We start from the raw sequence: 15,500 nt of genomic DNA, 5'->3' as shown, positions 1-15,500 counted from the left end.
CATACATCATTCTATTACAAAATCACACGTCCTCTAACTGCCGTGTTCTTGCGTTAGTCGTTTTTCAATTCTCTTAGAAAAAGCTTTCTGGCCATGCTTCATATAAATAATTTCACTCTCTGAAACAACAAAAAGGAACAAGTAGGAAAAAGGAGGGGAGCACTACATATTAGCAAATGTCTTGCGCCTTATACTGTTACACCTTGAAAATGTGTTTGTAAATTTCTATAACGCGAGTCGATGAGATAAGAAAGTAGAAATGATGAACACGTTGATATGGACTAATGTTATCTATAATTTTCCTCTTTTAAATGAATATAATAAAGAAAACTCATGGAAACCATTCAAAATGACCTATCGAAATGCTGTAGAAATGGAGAACGTGTAATAGCTTAGGTAACAATTTATAATTTCCTTGATCTATGATTATCCTATAATTTTTTATCCTAGAGATCGCTTAAAAATAATGTTTTAAAATAGGAATACCATTTCAAGTAAAAAAGATCCAGAAGAACGGGAGGCCAGAAACGGGACGAAATATTCTTCGAACGAACTACGACCCAGGGGAAAAAAGCAAAACGATGGAGGGACCATTGTACCGTTCCTGTCTTTTGCAATTTAGACACACGATACGCGTGTTCGCACATACACACAGATATATATGTTAAATTATAGAGGCCCAGTCGAATACTATAGAAATCATTGGCTCGTAAATATATTTGTGCCAGGGGTTGGATGGTGGCCATCCGGCGATGGGATTGGCTAATTACGATGCAGAGGGGTAAAACTGACGTCACTGGGCGTGCACAAGCTACGATTGGCCATAGGTAAGGGATGGAAACAGCCACGAGGGGTGAATAGTTCCCCTCTTTCCTCTTAGTTGCGTATACGTGAAATCTACGGGGTGTACGTGAAATTTTCAGCAAGAGGGGACGGTTCGAGAAAGGGAGGATGTACTCGGAATGAAAAGGGGACAAAGGAAAGGAGAGGAAAGGCGGTACTTTCGCATAGTTAATCGATAGCATCTCTTTTTCGAGCTATTGTCTAGGCTCTTAGCCTGTCACCAACAGAAACTGAAACCGTATCCGAATTCTCTGTATGTTGCATGGCTTTTTTGAGGTATGTACTTACGTCAAGCTTTAATATAACGAGGAACGTTTAGGAGAAAGTTCCACAAAAAGATGTACGTATATATTGTTCAGTACCATCTGTAGCAGCTTATACAATATGCACACACTTATTGTTCTTATATTTAGAGAAACGAAAAGAGGAGGATTGAAGATTCTTTTCTCTAGACTCTATATCTTTGCTTCATACGATTTAAATAACAATGGCGTTATTACATATTTCTCTGGATACGAGAAACGATTGCAGTTCTCGGTAGACGTCAGTCAGGTTCTCGAAGGAATGTATGAAAAGGATGAAATAGGAAATGGCTAAAGTGGAGTCCTAAAGTGTTGGCCAGGAGTCACGATAATTCAAGGAGGTCACGCACACGCCAGATGGATCCCGTGTTCTCCGTTACTCTATATGCGTGCACGACGCGTGGATTTCGTTGGACCTCTGCACGATATTTGCAGCTGGCAGGCGTACGTAAGAAACGAGCTAGCACGTGCTCCTTTCCACGAGTGTATATATATATATGTATATCTCAGTGAAGACTTCTAGAATCCACGAATTTAGTCTCAAAGCTGGGAGAAATTCGATTCTTGCGAGGAGACAGATAGAGAAGCATTCTTTGTGTATAAATAATACTTTTTAATATACTCTAGGAGTAGAACAAAATATTATACTAATATTTATAGTAAGTTATTAATTAACCAAACGATAAATGTATTTAATAGTAGTAGTGGTAGTAGTACTAGCAGTAGTTTATTTTTCTTGTCTTCTGACTTTGGAAAAGGACGTTTGTGAATAAAATCTTCCTTAAAAAAAATACACACACACACACGAAACAGAAACAAAAAATAACGCTAACTCTACAAAACAAAAGGCGAATACATTAACTTACTTTCAAAAACTTAAATAACATTGCTTGCTTAAAAGAAGGAAATTTCTTATTATTAACTCAGAAACTAGTCTATAGAAATTTTTCCAGTATTTGTTCGCTCTTTCTTCATTTACGCATCTAAATCTTGCGATCATTGCCTGATTTGTTTCCCTGTATTTCTTTAATTTAAATACTTTGCTCACTCTGTCTTCTTCTCTAATTTTCCTATACTTCTTGTCATATTTTCCTGCCACGATTTCTTCATACTGTCCCTGCCCTTCTTCATTTCTATCTGTGCCAAATCATCCGCGAGCATCCTTTCCCTTGTCCCTCCTGCAGTTAGGTTTTGTCTATGTGTTCCTCGTTCTAGCCCTCTCCCACTTTGATATTTTCTCCTCCGGTTTCGAATCGATCTCTCTCCAGCATTCCATAATTATTTCGTTCCCTTCCGTCGTTTTCGTTCGCTCTTCGTGTCTTACTGCTCTCCTCTCTGCTCCGATCCTTATTTTATTCGTCGTATATGTTCTTATACATATATCGGCATCATTGCACGTGGGGGCATTAAACTCCAAATCTAACGTCCATTTTACGTACCTGGTTTGTAAATCAAATTTTTGAGTGAACTGGCCTTCAGTTCTTGAAACTCTTCCTAGCCCGTTGATTCCGCGGTGTACAGCGTTATACTGTTCACCAGACCTTGAAAGATCTCTATTCTTCTTCCAAAGTTTGTTTCTGAATCTCCTCTATCCTAGTCCCCACGTCTGTTTCGTTACAATCATCGTCTTCTTAGTTGCATCCCATATATCCAACCCTGTATTCTTCTGTAGATGAAATCTAATGTATTTGAAGTCAGCTTCAAATGAACAACTTGTTCACGAAATTCAAAGTTCACCTCCTCCACCTTCTCATCCCGCCATCTCCACTCTTCTTCCTCACTTGGGCCTTTTCCTTTCATAAACATTAGCACTTTGGATTTAATATGTACGTACAATAATAATAATTAATAAGAAACAGTTCTTTCCGCAAGATAAAAGGGACTCAGTCCTGAAACTGAACACATAGTATTAATGATATTTATTTGCGATAAAATATTACACTAATGTTTTATAACAAAATACGATTCATCTTAAACATTCTATATTCCGCTATTTAGAAAGACAAAGGAACAGTGCAGCATTGTTTCAGTGGTAAAATTGGCATAGTTATCGGCCGCATTCGCGAGTCGACCGATTGCGTTGAAATAATGTTCCATGACACCGCAAATTCGCTCCAGCGATCCAGCAAGCTGTCCAGCATCCGCAAAAGGCGAACCGTTATCGTCTGGCCACCGCGTATCGTCGACAGCATTGTCAACCGATGCGCGTGGTCGGCGATCAACGTGACGAGACCTTGCGTGTACCTCTTAGATATAGGATTACGGTATCGATATCGAATTATACGCCGTCTTGAATCGATACCGGTGGAAAAAAACTCACCCGACTTCTCTCCATTTTGAGATGGTGGATAGAACGGCAGACGGAGGATCCTCCTTCGTTTGCCCCGGTATAGAATCGACCTTAACCCTGCTGCAGTTCTCGAATTTTTATGCCTGAATCACACTCACGTCTTAATGAAAAGAAAGATGTTTAATGCCTTAAGAAAATCTTTAACGGAAGAACAGGAGGAACAAAAAGTTCTTTTTTTTTTCTTAAATTTGAGAAATTTAGGGAAAGAGAGGAAAATACAATTGGGTTGAAAATACTTGAAAGAGCGAATTTTCTTTGGCTTAATTACGACAGTGTCCGTTAACATGACACAATTACAAAATAGGAGGTCCATAAATGAAGAAATTACTATATCCAAGAGATCCCAGGAAATTTCATTTGCGAATCAACTCGTGTTCCACGATTAATCGAAGAATAAATTATTGGATTTGTTCTTCTAAAAATACTACAAGTTAGCAAACATCTTCTTCTAATCGCATCATTTCAATTCTATCGATATTACAATGTGCAAATATAAGAATTCAATGAAAGCGGAAAAGAAAAGAAATAATGTGAATTGGTGAGTTTCTTTTATGCGGCTTGACGCTGATGCTCTGTTGCCATTTTCTCGTCGTTGTACTCGTTGTTGCTGGTCGATGCACGATCACCATGACCAGCGTCCTACTCCATTCACAAAGACAAAGTAAGCATGTAATCGAGCTTCTCCGAGGAAGCTCCGTCCGATCCACTATCTTTTTTCTTCACTTTTGTCCCTTCGTCGTTGGTTTCGTTTCTTTTTCCTCCGTATACTCCGTTTCGTTCCATCGATAATCACTTGAAAACGAACAAATTGGATGAAACTGCTGGGACGAGGGATTGAAATTTTATGTTAAATAAAATTAAAAATTTCATGCCAGTCATTTTTACTGGTTGGATAGTTGTAGCGTTAAAGATTCTCAATAGTAAAAATTGTAAATTATGATAGAGGACTAATTGTGAGGATAATTGTGAGTAGTTTGTCTCACTGAAGTAGCAAAGGGGATATTGGAAGGGAAAATTGTACCACTTGAGAAATCGTGACTCCCGAGGCGGCTCGTCGCGTCAAAATAGACATCTGCGTTCTCGATCCTTTGAGGATCTCTTCAGACCTCTTTGAAAACCTCCGTGGAGAGGTCCTGAAGGGTCAGATTGCGCAAACAGGGTCGACAAACAGACACGAGAACTATTTTCTATTTCCGGCTGGAGCACGCGTGCAAAGTCAAACAAATGATCGATGAATTGACCGCTCCTCTTTCAACTTTTTCCCCTTAAACTTGGAAAATAGTTCAATATTTATCCACGTTTCAAACACGGCTTTCCATAATCTCTGTGTGCTTTTACACCTTACTGCCAGTATGTTTATATAATCCATGTCACTCGTTGTCTATTCTAATGTAAAACATTATCACATCGTTCTATAATATCCTAGCTTGACTAATTTTATATAATACACTTCACCAAACAAAGATCGTGTGTATTAATGGAAACAGATATTAATAGCCTAGATATTTAAAGTGAGATAAAATTCTCCATCGAATTTCTCTACTAAATTTTTTCAGTGAAAATTCATGGATCGGAAACAATTATCTGTGGCTGAAATAGATTTAATGATTTCTCGACTGGAACTAGAAGAAGGAAAGAACCAATGGAACGGATTGAAAGAGAAAAAGTATCCGAAGAAGGCGCTACCCTAAGCAGTACCATTTAAACGGTTTAACGTGGGTGTAATTGAAAGGCGCGTAACGGCTGATTACGAGTTCCGGAAGGGGCCTATTCATCCGTGCGACACAAAAGTACGGCAAAGACAATGCTGGCTCCCGGCACAAACACGGCATCGCCTTGATTAAAATGAGAATTAGGGAAATAAAGCTGCCTGTCCTAATTGCGCCTAGCAGCTTATCGCATGACCTTATGTCGACACGACGAGTTGGCCCTCCAGATTGCCAGCTAACTTTATGAACCCTGACATCATTTTACGTCGGTCAAAAACGCCTGTGAAACTGATTTTCCACTGTACTGATTTGTACAGTTGTGTGAAAAGATGCTAATATAATATATGTATACCTACGTAACACCTGTGACGGTTTACTTTTCTTTATTTTAAACTATTTTCTACATTCACGAAAAAGTTCAACAATTACGTCAGTAGCACAGATTAAATATCTAAATCGAATGTCTTAAACAATCGATGTTATAACAACTTAAGATAAGACTTTCAGCCTAGAATGTTAATGATTTATTTGAAGCTAGTAAATATAATATTGACGTTTTTAGCGAAATATTATATTTTCTGCATTAAATCGAGAAGTAAAATATTCACAGCTATTCAGGAATACAAAGAAAATCATTCTACACTTTGCTACGGTTACTACCTTTCCCCAGTCAGTATCAGTCAGTATTATGGGAAATCTCAGTTCGTCTTTGAAATCGAGATAAAAGGGTAACACGTTGTCCGATGACGACGATCTTTTTATGAACCCGCCCCCGTGCCGGAACGAATGGCAGACGATTAAATTCTCGACTACACGAGTCATCCAGCTTCACTGAAAAACGAACAGATTCAATGAAACATGACTTCTAACCTGAACAAGGTTAAATCCATCTGAAACATCTCCTTTCCTTTTTCCAAACGCACAAAAAAATAGAAGTAATTCCTTTTAATCTCTTGCAAAATCCAAAAGAGAAAAAGAAAGAAAAGAGAGATGAAGCTCGTATCGAGACGTAAGAAAGAAGGGAGATAGAAGAGATTTCCACGGGGGTGGGTTTTTAACGAGAGGGTGCATCACCTGGTAGGACCATCCATCACGTGAAGGAAGAAGGGCTCGAATAAACGTATATATATATAGCGAGGGAGGGCAAAGAGACGAAGGGACGACGGTATCCACAATTTGTCCTCGTCACGTTTAACACGGCCGCTCTTGGAGGCACGCAAAACGGTCGAAAGGGGTTGCGAGCCTTCCTGCACCCGGTTATAACCTTGTTACACCGACTATATATTATGTGCGATTAAATACGTAACAGGGAAGCTACGCGTAGCGTGTCCATTAACTCCTCGTCGCAGGATATTAACGTTTTGTATATTGTTCACTGTACAATCGTTCACAGGATGGAAGATGGGGCTCGTAAAGCGCACACGGCGTCCGAGCTATTCACCTACATACATTCTTTCCCGTGTCATTTAACTATTTCCTTTCATTTTTACAATGATTTATTTGGGGAAATAAGATTCTTTTGCGAGCGAAAACATTGCTGTTAAATTTTAGATATTTTTGCAGGTAGAAGATTTGGGGTAATGAGTTTCAGACAATTTGCATAGTCCATTCTGTTTAGTATACACTGCCATAAAATGATACATAATCTTAAAAACAGTTGTGTGACACGATTTGACAACATTGTGAGGTATAGTTTTATAGAATGTTAAACAGCAACCATAACTGGAACTAGCCCATATTTAAATTCCCTTAGATATAAGATCCTTATACAATTTTTAATTGGTTTTGTCCTCGTTTACCTGCCAAACATTTACCTTTACGAGAAGACGTTCCTTTCTAGAATGTTGAGTTTTAGTGATCTTCAATATGTTTGATACTTATGTCATGTACATATATACATGTGTATATCCGTGTCAAAAATCTCTGCATTGTCGATCCTACATTTAAGGGTCTATAATTCTTAACTATAAACGTCTGTAGTTTTGCCATTATGACAAGCGTATAGTCATTCAGATTACTTAGTATTATAAAGGATTTCAATATCTAATCAGCTCTAGTTTAGTCTGCCCCAAGTTCCACGTGAATGGACTTCGGCCTAGAACTTCCTGCGGTGGTCCCATCGGCTCGTAACTCGTTTTTAGACGAGTAATTTTAGACGTTGCTCGCCGTTCGAATCGCGTGGAAAGGATTTCTCGGTAGAAGAAGCCGATGTCGCGGAAAACGGTCGTCGTTTCCCACAAGCGGAAGGGGCGTCGTTAATCGGCCTCCGAGCACCACCAGACATCAGAGACGTCTGGCAGAAGAAACAAACAGAACGGAGCCTACGGTGGCTTTTATTATCGACGTAAGCGCGGTTTTATTACGACGAAAAACTGTTTGGACCGCCGTCAGGCTTAAGCTTCCGGAGAGAGAAGCTGCTACGGAGCGTAAAACCAAAGCTTTGACGAGTGCCGACGGCGTCCATATTCTCGCGACTTTTCTCTGTCTTCTGGCGTCGGGGATGTGACTTTAATGAATATTTACGCGGCCGTGCCTTGATTAGCTTTTTTTTGTAACTGTTAACTGTTCGTCTACTGTGGTGTTTCTTCTAGAGAAAGATGAAATATTGTTGTTTACGCGGATAAAACATAGTCTGTTGGCTTTGGCCATCGGAAGGATACTGAAACTGGCCGCATTTCTACTATGGATATTATCGTTTGATTTTGTAATTATTTAAAAGTTTGGAATCATATTATGTACTTCTGTATTTGGAGGTACAATTATTTGGCTAACTAATAATATCCGCAAAATGATAAGTGACAGGTTGTAGGTTACAGGCTTCTCTTTTTATAACGCAACAATCGACTAAAATATATATAAATCACATCTGTATATATCATGGGCTTGTGCGTCAAGTACATTTCTCGCAAAGTTTCTATTCTCTACAAATATATTGCGCAATACAACAGACTAGTCTGTAGCGTTAAAAGGAACCGAGAATGAAGTGCCAACAGAACGTATAATTTTGTTCTTTAAATTGGTGTACCAGTAAAGAGAGTCAATTCTAGTGACCGTCCAATAGCGTCCACTTCGCAAAATTAGGGAGATAGGGAAAATTACCGGTGCGTCCAGTAGAATGGGCGGTCAGTTTCCTTCATGAATGGTCAACTTTCCTCCGTGAATAATCGAAGAGGTTGACCATCGCCCCGTCCTCCTTTCTTTCTTTCTTTTCTTTTTTTCGTTATTTCGTTGGATTGAAAACGTTTCGGTTCTCGGACAACGTTCAACAGACACGCGTGCACGGCGCAGCTGCATTATTTAATTGACAGAAAGGGCACGCCACAGGAAACACCTTGTAAATTTACCCCCACCCGTGTAATTCGATCAAGAACCCCGTTGACTCGCGACACTGTTGACATTTGGTTATTTTGACGTCACGCTGGGATCCATCGATTCGAGTGAACTTCTACGGAGCACCGGCGCTCGTAACCCTTCCACTTCTCTGCCCTCCTCTAGGGACCACCCGTGGATCCTGCTGCTCGCATCGACTAGCAAAATTACGACAGAATGCTCAGGAATTAACGGACACCAGATTGAAACAATATTCCACGATGAATCGGAAATAATTCATTTTCTGCCAGATTTACTCCTTCCATGACGTATGATGGCACGAAAGCGGGTACAAAACACAGTTGGTTGCGGGGACTCGCGAGCGTCGAGTAGCTCGTAAAATCGCGAACCACGTCAGCCGGTTTTTAGAGACTAATGGAATATGATGTCAAGCTGGCCGCGGCGCCTGCGTTGTAAATCTCGATGAATTATCGTCGTTTAAACGACTGTGAAATTAGCGGTTTAGCGAGCCGCGTCTCTGGATCCTCTACGCATAGAAGCGCACCTCGTAACTGTCTTCTAGGTGCTAAATTTCGCACGAGCCCATCTCGAGGGGCAAAACCCCGGGACGTGGAACGGTTTCTGCACGAACTTGAACAGACACGTGTTTCCTCCATTGCTTTTGCGAGGGTAGCGCAATTATTCTGCTCTTGATAACGAAAAAAATGTGAATTTAACCATGATGCATCTGTTACCCTTCCAAAAGAGAAGCGGTTTTGCTATTAAAACAAAAATAAGGGAACAACTTTTAGTACAATTATAACACCTTCTACGTAAACTCAGAGGAAACACATATGAAATAAAGCCAACTATGACCTTAGTAAGAAAATAATCAGATTCAAATAACCAGACAGGAACCTGAACTCTGTGAATATTGGAACACCAACAACACTATCGGACCACTATTTTCACACTGCACTGAAGATACAAGATGCAACTTATATTATTAAGACATACTCATCAATGTACAAACACTTTTGACCAACGTAAAAAAGATTCTAAATTGTCTAATAGAAATAGTCTTCTTGAACCACCTACGAAAGTATACAAACCGTACCAACATGCCGACTAATGACTAACTATTTACTTGCTAATTAACAACACCTACTGAGATAACTGTACCAAATTAAGTTTGTAATTAGTATTACCTATTACAATATATTGCCAACGGATGTACTGATAAACGATAAATACAAAAATTTTATTACAGATACTACAGGAACATAACCAAAGATGAGATGCCAAAGTACTTGGAAGTACTGATGAAGAAGAGGATGAGGTGGAAGGACAGGAAAATTATAGCCAGATTCAGATGTGGAAAGGTGCAGATTATGTGGAAGGGAAGAAGAGGACCTGAGACATGTAACAGAAGAATGTGAAATAACGGGAGGACCAAAAGACATGGAAAAAACACTGAATGAGACTGGAGAAGAACTAATGGATTTAAGAGCAATTTAAACACGAAGATGGTACCCCGCTGGGGGTAACCATCCACATGCTATTCAATCACATGTTACAACATTTTACCTAATGTCCCACTGGACAAATTGTAAAATTAAAAATAATATAATAAAAAAAAGAGCAATAATAGAGGAAAGAAGGGTAAGGGCAATACAAGACGGGGTGGATGACAAGAAGGTAGCACAGCAAGGAGGCAAAAGACCAAAGAAGCAATAATGTGTAGTCATAAGTTGCAATAGTTTTTAGTCATTAGTTTTAGCTGCTAGAGGTAAGAATATGCTAAGGAGTGCAATACAATAAATGTAAGAAATGTAAACCGAAAGTTCGTCCAAAGCCGAAAGGCACGGACTAAAATAAATAATAATAATACAAAAATTGTATTATTTCTTTTATTATTACCGTACTATTGATTGATACTTTTAACATTTCTATACTCAAGCTTTTATAAATCATATCGATCTTACCGGCTGTCTGACTCTGAATGCTTCAGTTTATGTACACTAATGGGCCTCATCCGCGTATCAACAAATAAGTAATAATTATTGTGAAAGAAAAAAATTGAAAAATTATTGTTCTTGATAATAGAAAAGAATCGAAAAAGAGCATCTAGAAAAAAGAGGAAATAGAAGAAACAGCGGAAACGACGATCCAGTTATTTGCAACGAATCGACGTCTCCCCTCGAGCGTTTTGCGTACAATCGAGGTGTATCCGTGCTGAACGATACAAAAGTCGCGTTCTCCTCTTTGAAGCGCGTAACAGAAGCGGAACCGACATTTGCATCGACGTGGAATCGTGCCACTAGGTCTTTGCATCGAACAGCCGCGATCAGTAACCAGAGAGGGGAGGTGAATGGCGAAAGAACAGGTACGAGACCGCCTTATTTTGCTTTCCAAAAATGCACAAACCATCGGCTGATCCGTCAGTGGCATCGTTAAAGGAACCGACAGTTGGACAATAAGTCCTTTCGTATCCTCTTACGTATGCGAATTACACGGATCAAAGACCATCAATGTCCATCGATCATATTCGTGTCGGGCACGTTGACGTGTCTTTGGAAAATTGGTCATTTTCACGGTTCTCGTTGATAGTTGAATGTCTTCACCTGGACTTCTTGTAATTGTAGCGATTTTTCGAAAAATTCTACTCTCTCAAAAATGTTCACTGTTCTGGCCGATAGTTAAGTGTCTTCACCTGGATTTTGTATAATTCTTAAGATTTCGAGCGACTAAGACTCTACTTTCACAAGAATCGGTCATTCTTTCAGTTTTGATTGTTAACTGAATATCATTGACAGATTTTTTACATCTCTCGAAGTATCTGAATGATTTGATTGCTTTTTTTCCACGGCGAACATTTCGATCATCAAAAACACACGAACATGATCTGTCTAAATTCTCTTTTTCGCCTTGCAAATTCCACATACAATAACAAAATCCACTTTAGTATCCTAGTAATCCGCTGGAATTCCTTTGCAAACGTACCTGTTCATCGAGGAGTTGAAAAATCAGTTTCGAGTGAAAACGGTCGTTACGTTTACCATTGATCGTCTCCTCGGAGGCGAGTCGAAGAAGAGCAACGTCTCAAGAGAGGCGCTCAATGAAAGGAAACGAAATGCGAGCAATGGCGTGACGGGAAGTCGTTTCGTCAATGGCTACCGTGTATAGGCAGCTCTGACAATAAACGACAGCGAAGAGATCCAAGGGAGAGAACCCCCTTCGATCTGCCTGTTCGAACGTTCTCGAGGTGTAAATGGCACGAAATGGTATTAAAGGCACCTCCTCTACCTGCTGGACACTTTTCAACCCAGAGCCGTTCTATGCTCCTCTTTCTTTCTCCTTCGTTTTCTTTTTTCGTTTCTGTAAAATTGAAACGTAACGTTGACGCATCGAGGTCCATTCATAGAGAAGGACACGAGAAGCTGGGGCACGGTAGCGCCTTTCCAGGAACTTCTTCCATTCCTTTCACGTTTCCTTTCTTTCCTCTTCATTCATTCCTTGTCATAGTTATTCTTCGCCATCGCTTTTTTTCAAGCCGAACATTTCGCTGATACGTCGATCGTCGATGAAACTTTTTAAGAATGACGAATAATTGATTTCTTTGATGAAGATCGCGTGAGAATCAAAGAGACCAGAGGCTGAGAACAGGGGAATAGAACTGTTTTTAATGCGGTAGAATAATATTGGAATATGGAAAGACCAAACGTAGCGCTGGCTTCTTTCTTCTCGCTTTGAATTCCGACCAGTACCGAAATAGTGCTGCATCATTGACATGTATTAAACACAAATAATTATATTATTACAAAATTTGTATCTTTCAGTATAAACATATACTTCTGCGAAACTTAATAGCGATTCATAATGAAACGGAAGAAGAAGAAGATAGAAAGGAAGACTATCAGAAACATTCGATTAGAGTATTTATAATAATATTTCAAATTATTACAATTAACAGGAACTTTGAAAATATTAGGAGATCACACAATATGAATCTCTATATCTCTTCTTCAAAATTTACGGTAGGCTCGTATAATGATATAGAATTTCCTGCACGAAACCCTCGAAAGCCCGAGGATATTACGAATCAATTCCCGGCTATAAATATAAAAATACATCCGATGCCATAGATGAGGAAGATCCTGTCGGCAAACAGGATAGCGTTACAGATTCTTTAAAAGAGATCTTAGCTCTGAATTGAATGGCGGCCAAGAGAGGGAGAGGCAAAAACAGAATGGCCTGAATCGGAGCTGGATACGGAATCAGAGGATTAGCCAAGTTGAATACCTTCTCGGTTATTTCCTTCCTCGTCTATCCTCCTAACTGGTACATACATCTTTCCTTCTTCGAAATTCGACGGATCAAAGGTGAACGTCCCAAAAAAGGAAGCTAATCCGTACAATACATGCGTGCGAGCATTTCGTGCGTGTAGCTCGATCCGGACGGGAAATCGTGACGCTATTATGAGATCTAGATCGCGTGGGAGGGTAATGTTTACACCTAAGTAACGCAACACCGATTCAAGAAATACTATAAGTCGTGAAATCGAACCCATTAGTTGCTGCAATCGTTTATTATTGGGCTAAATTTTATATCACCAGTTTTATATCCAAAATTTAGGACTAGTATTTGTCCATATTCTTATTTATAGGTATTTTTAGTATTATTAATTGTTATTAAGTAGTAAGTATTGTTTATGAGTATTAGTAATCCTGATAATTTCGTACAAAATCTAACGATCGATCCAGATTATCCAGATTAAAACGATTAATCCTACGATCAAAGTTATGCATTCATAAAAAATTAGAATACGCGAAAAAAGATTCGTGAAAATTATGTGTAGGAGCTTCAGGAAACAATGCATTAACAATTGTATATTGTAGTATACAGATGCTACAATTTCAGCTTCGTTGAGAAAATTTGTGATGAATTAAATAGGAAATTCACAGGATATTCAGAAGAGCTATAACAACTTTTCCTACCGATACGTCTAGAGGATCTTTTATAGTTTTTTAAAGTTTCAAATTATTCGAGAAAAGCCAAGCTTTCAGCATAACGTCGATTGACGTCTGTTTCAAAACGTCCCAATGATATTTGACATTTCACACCCTTCTCTTCACACTCCGTAAGAAAAGTAGAGAGGCGCGAGACCGTTCACGAACATTAATAAAAATTTCACTGATCGATGCCCACGAACCATGGATCCTCGCGAGCGTGTACTGCACGCGGTCGCAGAGAACTGAGCGGGTACGTTGCACAGGTAACTCTTTCGCTCTGGAAAGGGCACCCCTGATCTTTCTGAGCCGTCGCCCAGCGGGATGCTACGTTGGTCCCCCTTTATTTTGATTTATTCGACGTTAACTCGCTTTGACGCCCGGTGGCCCGTGCCTCTGAATAACAGCAACGACTCAAAGTACCTCTGAAACATTGACAAAGAACAATCCCTTTCGTCGAGTGTTCGATATTGTACTTTTGACATCGTCCAAGGGCAAGGAAGAAGAAACTAATTGCCTGGAGATGATTTCTCGCTTCTTACATAACTATTGATGATGATAAATGTTATACAAGATATAACACAGAAAATGGTAACAAGATTCGATAATTCGTGTCGGAGGCATGACGTAGGTTGACAAAAGAGCGAGTCGCACTTTTACCGATAAAGATGGAAATTCGCGAGCCACCCCAACATGGGAGCAGAAAGGGTAACACATGTCGATCCAACAGTTAAGATACGGGGAACGATGGGGTTGGATTCGGCCGATTTTTACCCCAAAAGCTAGGTTTTGTGTCGTACGGGTCATAAATCAAGGGGCGTAAAATCAATTATCACTTATCGGTGGCCGTGACTCGGTGAAAGCCTGAACCTGTCGCTTATATCCAATCTGTCCGACATTTTTCATCGTCGATTGATAAAAAAAACGGGGAAAAATTAAGTCGTATGTAGCTTAATGGGATATTTCCAGCCCTAACGTCCGTATATCGAATGAAATATTATTACTGGACTACGGATGTTTATGCAAATTCATATTTTTACGAATACAACTAAAGAAAAGTAGCTTAAATACTACAATAAATAGTAGTTGTATATATAAATATATAAACATTCACGGTCTAATCGTTGTTGTCACAATAAAACAAGACTACGAGATGAAAATAGAAACACTTGTAACCTTGAAAATTGAAAGAAAGAATCGTAAGATAAATTACAAGAATGGAATCAAGGTGTGTGAAAGAAATCAATGATAGTCGGAGGCGAATCACTCGGAGCAATCTCGTCGCCTTTAAAGAGAACCGGCAAGCAATAATACTTTTGTGAGACAGTCGTCTCTGTGACGTCGAAAATCGTGGAAGAATCGAATCGATTTTATCTTCCATCAGGCGCAACGGATACTTTTTTTTTCCTTCGGTCGAATCTCCTGGCCCAGGGTAAAAAGAAAGGAAAAGAGGGAGGAAGCGATGCGTAGCGTCTCGGAGTGATGGACGATCGATCTCTACTGATTTCTTGCACCATAGAACACGAGTCTTCTCGCTGTTCCTCGTCGAACAGTACATAAACAGTACATAGAAACGGTACAGAACCAACTGTACTTTCGAGATTTCTATTTATTTATATATCTCTGTAGATAATTGTCATATGGAATTTTGAGCATTCTGATTCTTTCTATCATTTGATATCGTTTACCTAATAATTTGGTAAAACGAAATACGTGAAATTAATGTGATGTTAAATGGTCAACGGACAGAATCGATTGGACTTTTTGCAGATAATTGTTATATGGAATTTTGAGCATTCTGATTCTTTCTATCATTTGATATCGTTTACCTAATAATTTGGTAAAACGAAATACGTGAAATTAATGTGATGTTAAATGGTCAACGGACAGAATCGATTGGACTTTTTGCAGATAATTGTCATATGGAATTTTGAGCATTCTGATTCTTTCTATCATTTGATATCGTTTACCTAATAAT

The sequence above is a fragment of the Bombus pyrosoma genome, linkage group LG11 (genome assembly GCF_014825855.1).
Source record: "Bombus pyrosoma isolate SC7728 linkage group LG11, ASM1482585v1, whole genome shotgun sequence".
In the NCBI taxonomy this organism is placed as follows: Eukaryota; Metazoa; Arthropoda; class Insecta; order Hymenoptera; family Apidae; genus Bombus; species Bombus pyrosoma.
Note: the sequence above shows the minus strand (reverse complement) of the source record.